We start from the raw sequence: 14,631 nt of genomic DNA on the forward strand, positions 1-14,631 counted from the left end.
TCTGAACATCAAACAGAGCCATTTTTCTAAGTTACTCAACTAAATAATTCATAATATAATGCAAAAATAACTATGTGGTCACTCTCCTATCCAAATATATCCCTAACACCACCAGCATAAACCATAAACCAAAGTGATACTTTGTTTTGTTCCCAGGTCTCTGGGCACCAAATTCTATTGTCACGATGTGTTCAAGTACCTGGTTATTACACAACTAATCACAGATTTCGAAAATTTACCTCACTTCAGCCAGATACCTGAACTCCCATAACAATAAAAATTACGACTGAGTACTCTAAAGGTAACAGTGATCCCTTAAAAAGCTCATTAATCACATGAAAAATCAAACTAAATTTATCAAGACTAGTGTGAGGTATCAACAATTAAACAAGAAATATACTAGAGTAAAAGGGCATCACTCCATCAAGCAACTTTAACTGTTTCCCTGGTCTTAATTCACTTCAGCAAAACTAAAGGAATGAAACATGTTTATCACTTTGCCTTATGCACACAATTAATCCTATTCACTGGTGATCAATAAATGAAACGCTGTTTTTTTAATACAAAAATTTATTTTTAAATTAAAAATTTATAATTAGAATTCACAAGCTGAAAAAAATTTACTATTTCTTGAAAACAGCACAAAAATTCAGTTAATTCTTGAGTTAAATTATTAAACAAAACTAAATCACAAAACTTTAATTTATCAAGAAATTAAATTAAGCAAAATTTAAACTATCAAGAATTACTCAAAATTTGAAAAGAAAACCTCAGCAAATGAAAATTAAATCAAGTATGTAATATTGAATTACCAAGAAATATTTAAAATGCTAAGTAAATAAATGTTAAATCACCAATATATAAAATGTGAAAAATCAAGAGATTGCAAACACCAGAACACACAAAAGTACACAAAAGATTTATCAATAATAATTTCACTAAGGCAAAAATTCTCTTAATATACCGTATTATACCATGGTAATAATAAGTAAAATTCACTTTACCTTACACAAGCTTGTGAAAACCTTTGCAAAATCACCTGCAGCTGCTTTAGATTCACAAAACACACTTTTTTTATCAGGCGCCTTAACCAAATTTTTACACTTTTCCTATACTCAGATCTCAAAAGCTAAGACTAATACCAGTGACCACATATACTTTACGTTAAAATTACTCTTTTGAAGAGAGAGAGAGGGGGGGGCTGGTGAACCAATTCTAACGGTTTCTCAAGTCAGAATGAATAGATTTTTGGATTCCAGTAGGAAATTAAGCAGGCATATGAAGTCATTAAGTCATTTTGGGAAAGAGATACAAGAGAAGGTTCTAGAAAAAGGTGACGTCACTGCCAGCAAAACATTTTGAACGTAATCGGGACAATACATGATGTAATCGATCGTGACATGTACTCTTTACTCTCAAAAGGGCATACATGATTCGAACAAAAAAAATCATATGGAGTGCGATCGGAGCAGTACATGATCAGAGCAATGTAATCTTAAACACAACACAATTCCCATGTGCTTCAGTGCAACACTGGTTAATTATGACTGGCATGTTTTAAAAACAAAACGAAAAACCCAAGTTGGTTTACAGAATGGATCAGCAATTGTTATTCCCGGCCTGTCAGTGCTATATCTTAACTGGTGACAGATGGCACATCTGGTCTAAAACTCGAATTTCTCTCTCCCACTACTACACTATTATCAAGAAAGATATTATTAATTCTAAATTACGCTGTTAGGTTATCTAAACCACTAACTCTTTTGAGATCTGACATTACACTGCATACGATATTTCAACAAATATTACCATTACACACAAACACATGATAAATAGAAGAGTAAATATATCAAAACTATAGGATGATATACATATTACAAGGCAACATCATGAAAAAATATATATACACATATATATGTATATATATTATAAGAAAGAGGGAGAGAGAGAGAGTCAATCGTAAAGGAGACAGTGAAATTTAAATCCATTATATCTTGAAAAAAACCTTATTTTCATATATGCAGAATAATCATCCAGATCTCAGTCAAGGCCGTCATATTATTTTTGGGTGGAGGGGGTTCTTTTTGGCAGATAGCTTTTACAGCTGTTAAGGAAGCGGCAAACAAGACGGGAAAACTAGTTCACTGACTACATGCAACATCTGTTTCAGGGGTAAGGTCACAAGAAAGAATTAGTACTCAGGTACTAAATAGCTGAAGCTCTACAGATCACCCTTGGCTCCTGGCTCCTTTCGGGAGAGGATCCAACTGGTTCCTTTGAGCTTTATCTATTTTTCAATGAATACACTGGCTGCCAATCGAGTGCATAATATAATCCCGACTGGGGTTTGTTTTGAGAATTAAATTCTTCCTCCCTTGCACAATTTGAACCTTTCCGGGAGCAGTCAAATCTTCGACATCTCCAAAGAAAATGTTTTTAATTAATGTCTGAGTTGGCACATTCTTGTGCCCTTTTGTGTACGAAGGTTTAATCGTTTTGGGTGTGGAGAACAAGGTTAGTCTCCGTGACATTTTGTGGTTCGTTTTGTCAAGTCACTTTTTGCTTTTCTCATCTTCATTGTGGCTACTCCTGTTGCTGTTGATACCACAACTGTATAACTGTAATTATTAATGTTCTTAGCATAGTCAGCTGTATCACTGCTTTCAATGGGCTTATGCCACCTTCAATAGCTGTCTTTTGTGACACCGGAGTTATATATACTGTCAGCAATTTTACGGTTATAGCTTTCAGCATTATACCCTTGGCGGTCCTCCTCGGATTTCTGTTCCACATTTTCGTTGCCTTCTTATTGTCGGGGCTTTCTGAATACCACACGGCTGTTAAAAATCATCGTTCGTGTGAATTATCGCTGATAGTGACAGCGTTCCAAACACCCACAAAGAAATCAACACTGGCTATATTCAAAGGCAAATTTAACTGTGACTGAATGTTCCGTTCACTGAGACATTGTCGATGGATTGCCTAGCTCGTCGGTCCTTCGCGGCGAGGACTCGCAGTGCGTTCACGGCCACTTCCGGGACCTTCATTTTTGGGCACCGGATCGGTTGTTATCTGACGGCCCTCGTTAAATTACTTCTGTTTCTATGAACTGCTGAGCTTCATACTGTATATGCGATGAAAATGTACCCTCCTTCTACTGGTTAAAGCAGCAAGAAACGGTGTAGTATAAAGAGGAAAAATATCGACGGAAATGTAAAAACTTCCGATTAATATTGCACGCTTGGAGCGTTATCTTCGTTTCTACGGGTGCGTGCACACTGCAGTCAAACATGGCATAAACACAAATATACTGAATGCGAGTCAGCGACTTATAGGTAGTTCTAAGTAATGCGTCGCACGATTATCCAGTTTTTGCCCAAGGTTCGTTCTCCCCTTACGGTCATTAAATGCGTTGAGTGCCCGACGTATGTGCACTAGATTTATTGTAGAGTGCATTCGCCATTACAATCGCCAGTTGCATATATTTGCTATTTTCATTTTTCGCTTGATCGTTCGTGATGAGCAAATTTATAATTATTTATTTAAAGGAATTTTCTCTGGCAGTGGATAGTTTTTACTTATAAGAATTTGCTTACATGAATTCGGAGGGAACACCAAAAAGCTGGTAATAAGTATTGCATTTAGATAGATACATTATTATTATTATTATTATTATTATTATTATTATTATTATTATTATTATTATTATTATTATTATTATTATTATTCAAAGATGAGCCCTATTCATATGGAACAAGTCCACAGGGGCCACTGACTTGAAATTCAAGCTCCTAACGAATATGGTGTTCATTTGGAAGAAGTAACAGAAGGTAACAGGAAGTGTAAAAAGAAGAAATCAGTGATAATACGAGAAAAAATGAGTTAAAAAATTAATAAATAAAAGATGAAAAAATGAGTTAAAAATTAATAAATAAAAGATAAAAATGTCAATAATGTATATGGGTGAACACACAAAAGTTGTACGGCGGTATATTCAAAGTTGCAAGAAGTAATAACTGAGAGTAACAACTGCATTGTCCTTCGTGCTACCTTTGAACAACAATTTCTCCAGATTGCAACACTGATAACAGCTAATGATGAGACAGGTTAATGTCTTCAGTGCCACGATATAATTATGTGGATTAACGAGCCGTCGTCTCTGGCTGCAAAGGTACTCAATGAAAACACTTAATGATGTAGAACATGTTCATACAATGATTAACGACGTCCCTGGCGAACAGAAAAATTTCAATATATCAAGATGTTTAGGTGATCTTGATGACAGGCCTTAGAAATTCTATCCATTTGCCAAATACAACGAAAGCAAATGTGTTACTATAAACATTATCCTTTTCTATCACAATCCCAATGAGATGTCTCAAGCTATAAGTGAATTTCGTTTGGTATATAACCTAAACTGACATGTTAAGTAAATTCAATCAGGCTTTAGGAGGCATTATCTTGCGGTAATCTATCTATCACAATAAAATCCGAGTGGATATGATCTTGTTTGGCCTCCCCCGGGTGACAGTGGGGGAGACATTACACAGCCACCCACCCCTGAAAACCGGTTTGTGGGGCGCGGTAGGTAGGGGAAAGGGAGGGTAAGAGAGACATCCACCTTCTCCATGGGAACCTGTTTGTCCGCCCTTGGTGGAGGCTTGGTAGGTAGGGGATCGGGAGGGCTGCGGAGGCAGCAGCCCCGGCTTCCAGCATACGTAGCACGCGCCAACAAGCTGATTAGAATATTTTGTCATATAACATGTGTAATAAATATGCCTGCAACTTCCTACCTATCCACATACCTGCATGACCTTCTGTACCTACTGTACACATGTATTAATGCATGCAAATCCCTACGCTTACTGACATCGCGCGCAATTGCTAACGTCAACAAAAACATATTTGCAGAATGTGGATCTGTGCCTTTTGGAGATCTGCTGCGGCAAAAGAAGTAAATACATTTAACTCCAAAAAAATGTGTCGAGAAAATCAACGTTAAAGGTTGAGCTTTTTGATCGGCCTCCCTATTCATAACAGCACTTCATAATTCCTACTGTAGGTTTATTGTCATTGAGATACCATAATGGTCATGTACGCACCATCAAATGATATTCACAAAGAGCGAAAAACTGCTCTAAAGCGCCACAACTCCACTGAAAGGAAATGATTCCTTTTGTCTTGCAATTGTTAGCCATCACTTCCACCAAATATATTTAGTAGGTGAAATGCTTTAACTCCTTGCATGGAAAGGAAACTTTATTTTAAATAAAAGGAACAAAATAATAGAAAACTGTATTGAATATGAGAATATACTAAATCTAAATACAAATAATGACTGCACTGGCAATGGGAAAAATAAAAAAAAAAACAATAGTTCCCTGAGATATATTTGTTACAAGTAATGGGACACTGTTGAAAACGGAACCTAGAACTAAATCGTCTTTTTTTATATTCTAAGAGTATCAAAATAATTGCTGTGTAGCTCTTATCCATACTGGATATCTTCTTTGCAACTAACTTACAAAGATTTACTTCTGTAAGATTTTACAAGGTAAATTGCCGGCACAACATTGTTGCGTATTTGTAGTACATTTTATGTTGGTGGATGGAGTGCTAACGAAATGTTTGATCAAATGGTGGATATGGTAATCACGTCCTTCAAAACATCAAAATCATGGGCGTCTCCTTCTTGCTTCAATTTTTCCTCAATGTGACCGTGAATTCCATACCCTTCTGGCTGTCACCAGGATTACCTTGGCACTGAATAAACACCAATGCTTACTGGTTAGTGTTGGTTAGCTTCGTCACTTTGTGACGATTCTGTAGGTACCAAATTCTCAAAAATCGTATTTTTTGAGTTGATGTCTTTTACAAATCCATAATTCATATTTCCATATCAGAAGGAAAAACTGAAACGAATCACGTCTCTGTAGGTTCTGCATTGTTCCAAGAACTGATGTTATTCTGTGCACACAAAGTCAAATGACGGGAGGGATTCATTCTGAACTGGCAAATATTATTTGGAAAGTTTGATTTCTTGGAATTTAGGCTGTCAAGTCAAGCACTGAAGGGGGCACTTCCGGCCATTCAACGCAAATGACAGTGGAAAGAGGGAGTTGGAGAAGTTGGACAACAAGATAAAGAGATCCAGACAATATAGATGAAGTAAAAAGCTCTTAAGGAGTCACTGGGAGAAACCGCCAAAGTTGACTAAGGACTAATAGAGAAGTTGGACAGCAAAAGTGGGTGCAGCTACAGGCCCAAGGGATGCTGCAAACAATCTTTATTAACGCCTACAGTGCTCCACGCAAGGTGCATAACGGCATTGATCCCATACGGGGATTTGGTAATTTTGACGAAAATTCGCCCGGGAAACTGGAAATGAATTTGCACATAAATCGAATAACTACAGATAACTTTGTAGATGATTTTTCTTCTACTGTAGAATCGAAAATACTGCCCAGATTTGTATTGATGGCGCCAGAGAAAGCTAAATTATACAAATGAACGCATTGGCCAAATTGCTGACTGCCAGAAACCTGCCTTTTGTAGTACAGAAAAAGAAGGGCACCCTGCTAATCCCTTAAATTTACCAGAAAATACTCAAAATAATCCGTCTCCTGTTTTCTGGAATTCGAAGAATCTTGTATATGGAATTTAGGTCCATTATTACTTTAGAACACGGTTTGTTTTGCTTTTGTGTTTCTGAAGGAAATATTTTCAGTGAAATTGTACTTCATTATTCATTTGTTGTCAGGATCTTCTTCACATATGCCAGAGAATGAACCCTAGCCGTAAGATTCCATAAACTATTAAGCACTGGAAGTTTGTTTAGATTTTGACACGCCAATATGCCTGCGTGTTTGTAAAGGTTGGTGGGTTTGTTTCTGCGTGCGTAAGTTTGTTCCTTGGGTGTAATGAATGCATGTACATTGGTTTGAGCTTATATGTCATTGGAGGTTGGTGGGTTCTATTTGTGCGCGTGCGCGGTGGGTATTTGTGGAAGAACTTATCCTTAACATACCAGGTGATTGGTTGAGGCATATTTGGGGAGGGGAAGAAGGAAGTGATGAGCGAGACCTGATGGGCCATGATTGGTCCTGATGAGAGAATTCTCAAGTCGCTCTCTGCATGAATAAGTGACGACCTTTAGGGTTCGAAAGACCAGGCCATTGCCTGCCTGAGCCTCTCACCTGGAGGCCGAATTCGTCTGTAAACAAAGGTAAACGTCCAATTTACTTCAGTATATTAAGTACTCTGCGTTTTTTTTTACTTTGTAGTCAAAATTGTACAATTCTTCATCCCATCGGTAAGGACTTAATGCACATTATTATCATTTCAGAGGCATTAATTGCCATTATTACATAACGAAAAAATCATTTCTTTTTAAACGTTTTCAGCAAAAATACCGTATTCATGAATTCTCTTAGTATTCGAAGAGAAAACTGAGCCATTTATTTGGTCTCCATAGAATATTATAAAGCAAAAATCCAAATGAGAACCCGGGTAATTTTTATTGAATGCCATATGCCACGCCTGTATCAATCATAAGAACTTTTCGACATATATGAGGAAGTGTTTTTGCATAGGAAATGATATATTTACTCCTTTGTAAGAGATTTTCTATGATGATTACTGCTGCTGATCATTGTCAGCTTATTAATTTTTCTACTCTTTAGTTCATAACTGTCATTATCTTTAGTATTCGTAAAGTCTGAATTGCCTGCCATTTTTCAATGATAATTGCACAAACGCAAACAAATTCAGATGCCATTCAGAAAGAGAAATATTACTTCCAGATGTCTTTCAAAATGCTTATAAGAACTGGTGATGTACTAAGTCAAATACTGATTTATAATTGAGCGTTAGAGAGTATGATTGGCCTGATGCGAAGTTCTGGACTAGCCAATCAACCGAGACAGTTAAAAGTGATAATTCAACAATGACCGATTGCTTTCGATGAAGCCGGCTTCTTGTCATCGAAGATCGATGGTCTAATGATGCCCGTCAAAGTGGCGAGGTGTTACAGGAATTAGATGCCTCATAAAGCTACAGGAATTAGTGGCCTCATAAGGTGTTACAGGATTTAGAGGCCCCAAAAAGTTACAGGATATAGAGGACTCATAAGGTGTTACAGGATTTAGATGACTCAAAAAGTTTCAGATATTAGAGTACTTACAAGGTGTTACAGGATTTAGAGGCCTCATAAAATTACAGGAATTAGAGGCCTTATAATGTTGCAGGAATTAGAGTCCTCATAAGGTGTTACAGGAATTAGAGGCATCACTAGGTGTTACAGGATTTAGAGGCCTCATAAAGTTACAGGAATTAGAGGCCTCATAATGTTACAGGAATTAGAGTCCTCATAAGGTGTTACAGGAATTAGAGGCATCATGAAGCGTTACAGGATTTAGAGGCCTCATAAAGTTGCAAGAATCAGAGGCCTCATAAAGTGATACAGGAATTAGCGACCTCGTTTGGATCTGTGCACTCTGACCTAAAGAAGCTAATTCCAAAGGGAAATTACAAAGCTTATCTAATGACTGGAGCGACTGCGCAAACAAAAATAAAAAAATTAAAAATGGTAATAGGAATAAAGAGTAAAATAAACAACCAAATGTTATTGGACAAGATCAGGGTGATCTGATGCAAAGCTTAACCATATTGCCTCCAGCGGCTCTTGTTAGAGTCCTGAAGGCTTCCCAATGGATCTCCTCCTGCTGGAGGGGAAACCGGAGTCGAAGGGCACTAGATGTTTTCCTCTTGATGAATTACTTAACGTATTTCTGATTTTAATTTTTGGTCGAACGGCTGCACCAGCCATTGCCCTAATGATAGCCGTAAGTTGATGGCTGAAAAAGATGTTATCGTGAGGATAAACAAAAGGGAGAACCACATAAAAAAAAATTCATCTTCTCCTTGTAAACTTTAGTCATGGGATATGAAAAATTGCAGGAAGTGGGAAAAGTGCCAACTCAGAATAATAGAAGCACTTATTAAGAATTGTCGACGAAAGACTCATCGCTCCAAAAGTGTAATATATATATATATATATATGTGTGTGTGTATATATATAGTATACGCACACACACACACACATATATATATATATATATTAGCAAAAGCAATTGCTTAATGGCATTAATGAGTTTCTTAGGGGTATCTTCATAAAGTCGAAGTTTATTCCGGTTCTTTGCGTCAGTGTCTGATGAAGAATAAGCAGACTTCTTCCTTTCACTTATTGATTTGTTTTATGATGACAGCTGTTTCGCCACCCCGTGGCATTCTCAACCGACTGTTGACTTTCAGTGAGGAATTGCAACCCATTTATTTCTTCGTTTGGGGATGACAGTCCGTAATTTACATTGAGACCTGAGGAGTGGTTGGCTGAGGGATCGAAAGCAGACACCTAAAGGATTGAAGATTTATTTGTTTATGAATTTATCTTTAATCATTTTACTTATTTACTTCATTATTTTGTACTTTACTTTCAGGCAGGCGTGTTAGATTGATTTGATTGAATTATAAACACAAATCTAAATAAATATTAAGCATAATGTCATGTATTTTGATTATTTATTTAACTGCATATTTATAATTTTACGTTGTTATTCATGCATGCTCTTTGTAGCCAAAGCTTCGATTCTGAACAATTCAAATTTTGACCTCTCAAACAACCACAACTCACGTCTCTAGGTCACTTAAGCACTTTCTCTCCACCCGATTAAATAAATAAGTTACAAGTCCAAATTATAAGTCAGTAGTCGCTTGGAAATGCCAGAGTTGCGAAATAGCAGTCGTAACGAAAAATTAATAAATGGAAGAAAGAGGACCGCGTTTTTTCATCAGAGATTGCTACCAAAGCAATTGCTTTCAACGAAAACTGTTGAAGCGAAAACCTATGCCCTCTATATAAATATAAATACGAATGTATCTTGACAGTCCTGCGCACATTTAGAATATTATAAATCAGTTTGCAAATAAGGTGATGAAATATGTATATAAAAAATTTTAGTGTACTTTAAATAACGTTATTTTTCAAATAGGTATACAGAAAAACTTTGTTTATTAAGAACCAAGAGCGTTTTAAAAGACTATTCATTTACTAGATTACCTAAAGCGTTGGGACGTTCGTCTGATTAACTTGAACTTGTCTGCTTGCAGACACAACACATTAGGAATCACCTGTCATGATAACGGTAAAAAATACTGAATATCACTGTACAACGGAATCTCGCTTGAATTAATTTTCTCTATTGATAATATTTCAGTGCTTGACTTTTCATTGAACAAAACAGGAAAAAAAATCAGGCTCAGTTATCATAACATCAAAATAATCTTCACAATAACTAATTCTAGACGATCACTAATGTGAGGTCCTTGTGAAAATGGACCATGCTTTTTAACCTGAATCTGTGGGGTTGCACCCTTAAGCCAATAATGGTGAATTGTGGCAGATACAGCAGCAGTGAAGAGCGAATTTGGTAAAATATCTCTTAATTAAGAATAACGAATGAGCGGATTCACAGTGAAAGTTCCACTCAGCCAAGTATTTATTTCAACAATGTTTTCATGATCGTTTTGACCATCAAGAATATCATCATACTTTCATTTCACATTGCTGGACAAGCCTTTAAAACTGCAGACGGGTGTCAAACAATTAACTTGGTATCAATATTGCTCAAGGAATATCATTATTATCAATCTCCCCAGTTGTTGAATTAGCCTTAAGAATGATGGACAGGTGTCGCACCATCAACTTGGTGTTACTGCTCAAACGGCCAACATCCACCGTGCCCTTTTGTTGATGACTTGCTACGAATCATTTTCTAGGATGCAGTCTGTCATACCATCCCTTTGGTAAAGAAATTCTGCCCAAGTGTTTTATGTTTATTTTGTTCTTTACTCATCGCCCAACTCTGTCTATATCATCTTGGCAATCAAGTCCGTCACGTAGCTAAACATTGCTTTGGATTCGATAATTATCTTCAATCTTGTTTAATTTCGGATTTTCCTGTATCTCTTTGAATGATTTCTGATACCATAATTTTTTTGTTCTACTCTCCTGGTTCCATTCTGGCCCTTTTGCAGCTGCACTTCCTTCCTGCTACTTTATACATGCAAACATGAACCATCTCCTTTACCCTACACACCACTCTCTCTCTCTCTCTCTCTCTCTCTCTCTCTCTCTCTCTCTCTCTCTCTCTCTTTCTCTGTGAGTGTTTGTGTGTGTCTGTGTGTGTGTATATCAAAATCAGGAAGTCTACTTTACATGTAAGAAGCTCCTTTAATACGATGTCCTGATCTTCTAAATGGACACCTTTTTCCATTCCAGGTGACAATGCATTCCCGGGGACTGTTGATCGCAGGTACAGCCCTGTTGGTTTTGGCGAAATCAGGCTCCGTCAATATAGAATCATCGAAGACTTTCGAATTAGTCCTTACTGGGCAAAAGCTTCGTGGGAATTACACATCCTTCTCTTCAATTGCTCTCCGGAGGTAACAGCTATTCAAGCCTTTAAGCTTATATATGCAATAAAACCTGGTTAGTATTAATTACTCATTGAAGGTGGTGCAGTATTCCAATGCAATTGCACTATGCTGACTGTAGGCATATTACTGATGAACGGTAGTTGATGTGTAATTTTGTATTATTATCATTATTATTATTTTTTAGTATATGAAACCTATTCATATGGAACACAGGGGCCATTGACTAGAAATTCAGGCTTCCAAAGAATATGGTGTTCATTAGGAAGAAGTAAGAGGAAATAAAGAGAAATACAGAAAGAAGAGATGCCACTTGTTAAAGAATAAAAAACAAATAAATAAACATATAAATAGATAAAAAAGTATTAAAATGAAAGGGTAGTAATTCATTGCATTTTCGATTGAACTTCTGAAGTTCCAATTGCACGACATCCTCTGAGAGGCTGTTCCATAGTCCAACGGTGTGAGGAACAAAGGACCTCTGGAACTGAGGAGTTCGACAGCGAGGCACATTTACTGCATATTGGTGCTGCTGTTCGTCGAATCTGATTGCTCTCGGCAGATAAAGGGGATCAGGGATCAATTGTGAATGTGAAAGACTGTTGAAATACAACTTATGAAAAAGTGACAAACAAGAGACCATCCGTCGATGGTCCAAGTCATAACTGCTAATATTAGGAAACAGAAACCTACCACCACGCACCACTCTATTTACAAGAGATAAATCTCTGGCAGAAGCACACATCCACACCGAAGAACAAATTCCAGTAAAGGAAGTACAAATGACCTAAAACAGGTTGCATTGATTTTAGCACTGTTATAAATATAGGAGGCCTTACGAACAATACCTAACTTACATGCGGCATTTGCTGAAACTTTCATTAGGTGTTTCTCAATAGTTAGATGTCAGTCAAGTTATACCTAGAATAGTTAAAGCTTCAGACTCATTCAGCAAAGTTCCATCCACCAGAAGGGGAAGATGGAATACGAAATCTGTACAAGATCTGCTAATCAATAGTATTTTCGTTTTACTGGAGTTCAGCCACATACCCCACCGACTACACCATTCCCTGATCCGGTCCACGTCCTGATTGAGGCTGAGGGCAGCTTCATTTCTTATGGTACAATGGAGTTTTTACAGGCTAACACACAAGTGTTGCATCATCGGCATACTGAACAATCTTGGGTTCACTAAGATCCCGTCCACAGCAACTCACTGCTGCCTACCTGCAAGGAAATCTTGAAGTAATCCTAAAACATATCCACCCACTCTAAGATTTTGAAGCTTATATATAAATGCCTTGTGATTTACTAAATCGAAAGCAGCACTAAAATCTATTTAAATTAAATCTATTTGAATTACTATGAACTCAAAACCCTTACCAAGGTTCCCTCCCAAATGGCATGTCAAGTCTAAAGGAGCATCGCAAGTACTTAATTGCTTCCTGTATGCATATTAACTATCAGCTAACAATCCTTTAGATTCCAAATACTTATACAGCGGCTTAAAAATAAGTTTTTCAGCAACTTTGGAGAGCACAGGGAGGATAGATATTGGCCTGTGGTTACTGCAGTCTGCAGATATGCCACTCTTTGGAATAGGCACTGTATTGCTAAGCTTGCACTCATCCACAAAGATACTATGTTAACAAAAAATCTATATTATCTAGTAATCGTGGCAGACAAACACACTAGAAACTTTTTAAAAAACAAAGGGAAGATATCATTAGGATCTTCTCCAACCCAGCTATCAAGATTATCCAGAATTTTCTTAACATTCCTCGAGCGAAATACAAATTTTGTAGGATAGTTCAGGATGACATGTATCAGAGAGAGGGATATCCTCAGCTGACTGCTTAGCTTCAAAAGCTTGATGTAGCAGTTCAGCTTTATCTCTAGGGCCAGTAACCAATCTACCATCATCTGTTAGTAGTGGTGGAATGGAAGACGAGCCCGACCCAAAGACAGATGATGCCAATTTGGTCCACCACAGATGAGGCTGAGTACTCCCTTCAAGTTTCCTCCTCAAGGACACGTCTCCATACGTCATTAAAAAAATGCCGGAAGTAACTGGTCGACAAGGTGGGGCCAGCACAGCTTGCAAGGCAAAAGAAATCTGTCAGGTTTGCCACAACAACTGGAAGAGGACAGTCTGGATAGATTTAGAAATAAAACATCCAGAGGGAAAAGATGAGGTAAGAAGAAGGCACTTTCCTGATAATCCACCAAGCAACTTTTGCTTTCTCATCAGCCTGTCCTACAACTTTTTGAAAAAACAGGAAAGTGAATAAAAAAGAGGATAAATGCCTGATTCTACCCTCAAGCAATGGAACTCAAACCCAACAGCTATGGCACAGTCCAAGGTTGGAGAACGAGGTTTGTATTCAGAGTAGCCTTCTCTTAGAAGGGTTACCTACCAAGCTGGACAGTCCTTCACACTGGTTTGATTTCGGAGTGTTCTCCTAAAAGAGCTGCCTGCCAAGGTTAAAGGGTCTCTTCTACCCTAACTCGTTAAGGCTGGGACGTCATACCTTGAAGTGAATGTTGCTAAGAAAAGCCACATGAAACCACTACCCAGTAATCAAACTACCATGAGAGCACAACAAGGTCAGAGATTTTTTGGTAACGTGGATGGTTGTGGATGCAGAAACATAATGCTTGGATTTATATTTCAACATTGTTTTGAGAGATAGGTAAGGACATTTCTCTCAAGTATTGTCAAACTTCTTTATTTCTGTTTTATACAACTAAAGGGAAGGTGTATTGCAATTACAACTGAATATCTTTTTGATAAATAAAATGCCAAGACATCTATGAATTAAGCTGGTGTTGATTTGAAGAGTAGTGCAACACTACAGTAGTAGGTAGAACCTATGAATTCCTGAGCTGACCTATGCAGCGATTCATTTTGATCTTCGACAGAAAGACTAGTGGAAATGGAACTGACTTCCCTTACTGAGAGAAAAGGTACGACTAATTACGTAGCAAAATAGAGTTACACTTTATTTGAGCAGGAGTCATGCATGTATGCAGTATTACGTATCCCATAAAAAGGACCCTGCTTTTCTGCATGACTAATGTTATTCCAGTATTTAATTTTTTCAGTCAATCACTGACAGCTAACCTTTGCATCATTCC

This window comes from Macrobrachium rosenbergii, chromosome 56 (assembly GCF_040412425.1).
Source record: "Macrobrachium rosenbergii isolate ZJJX-2024 chromosome 56, ASM4041242v1, whole genome shotgun sequence".
NCBI lineage: Eukaryota > Metazoa > Arthropoda > Malacostraca > Decapoda > Palaemonidae > Macrobrachium > Macrobrachium rosenbergii.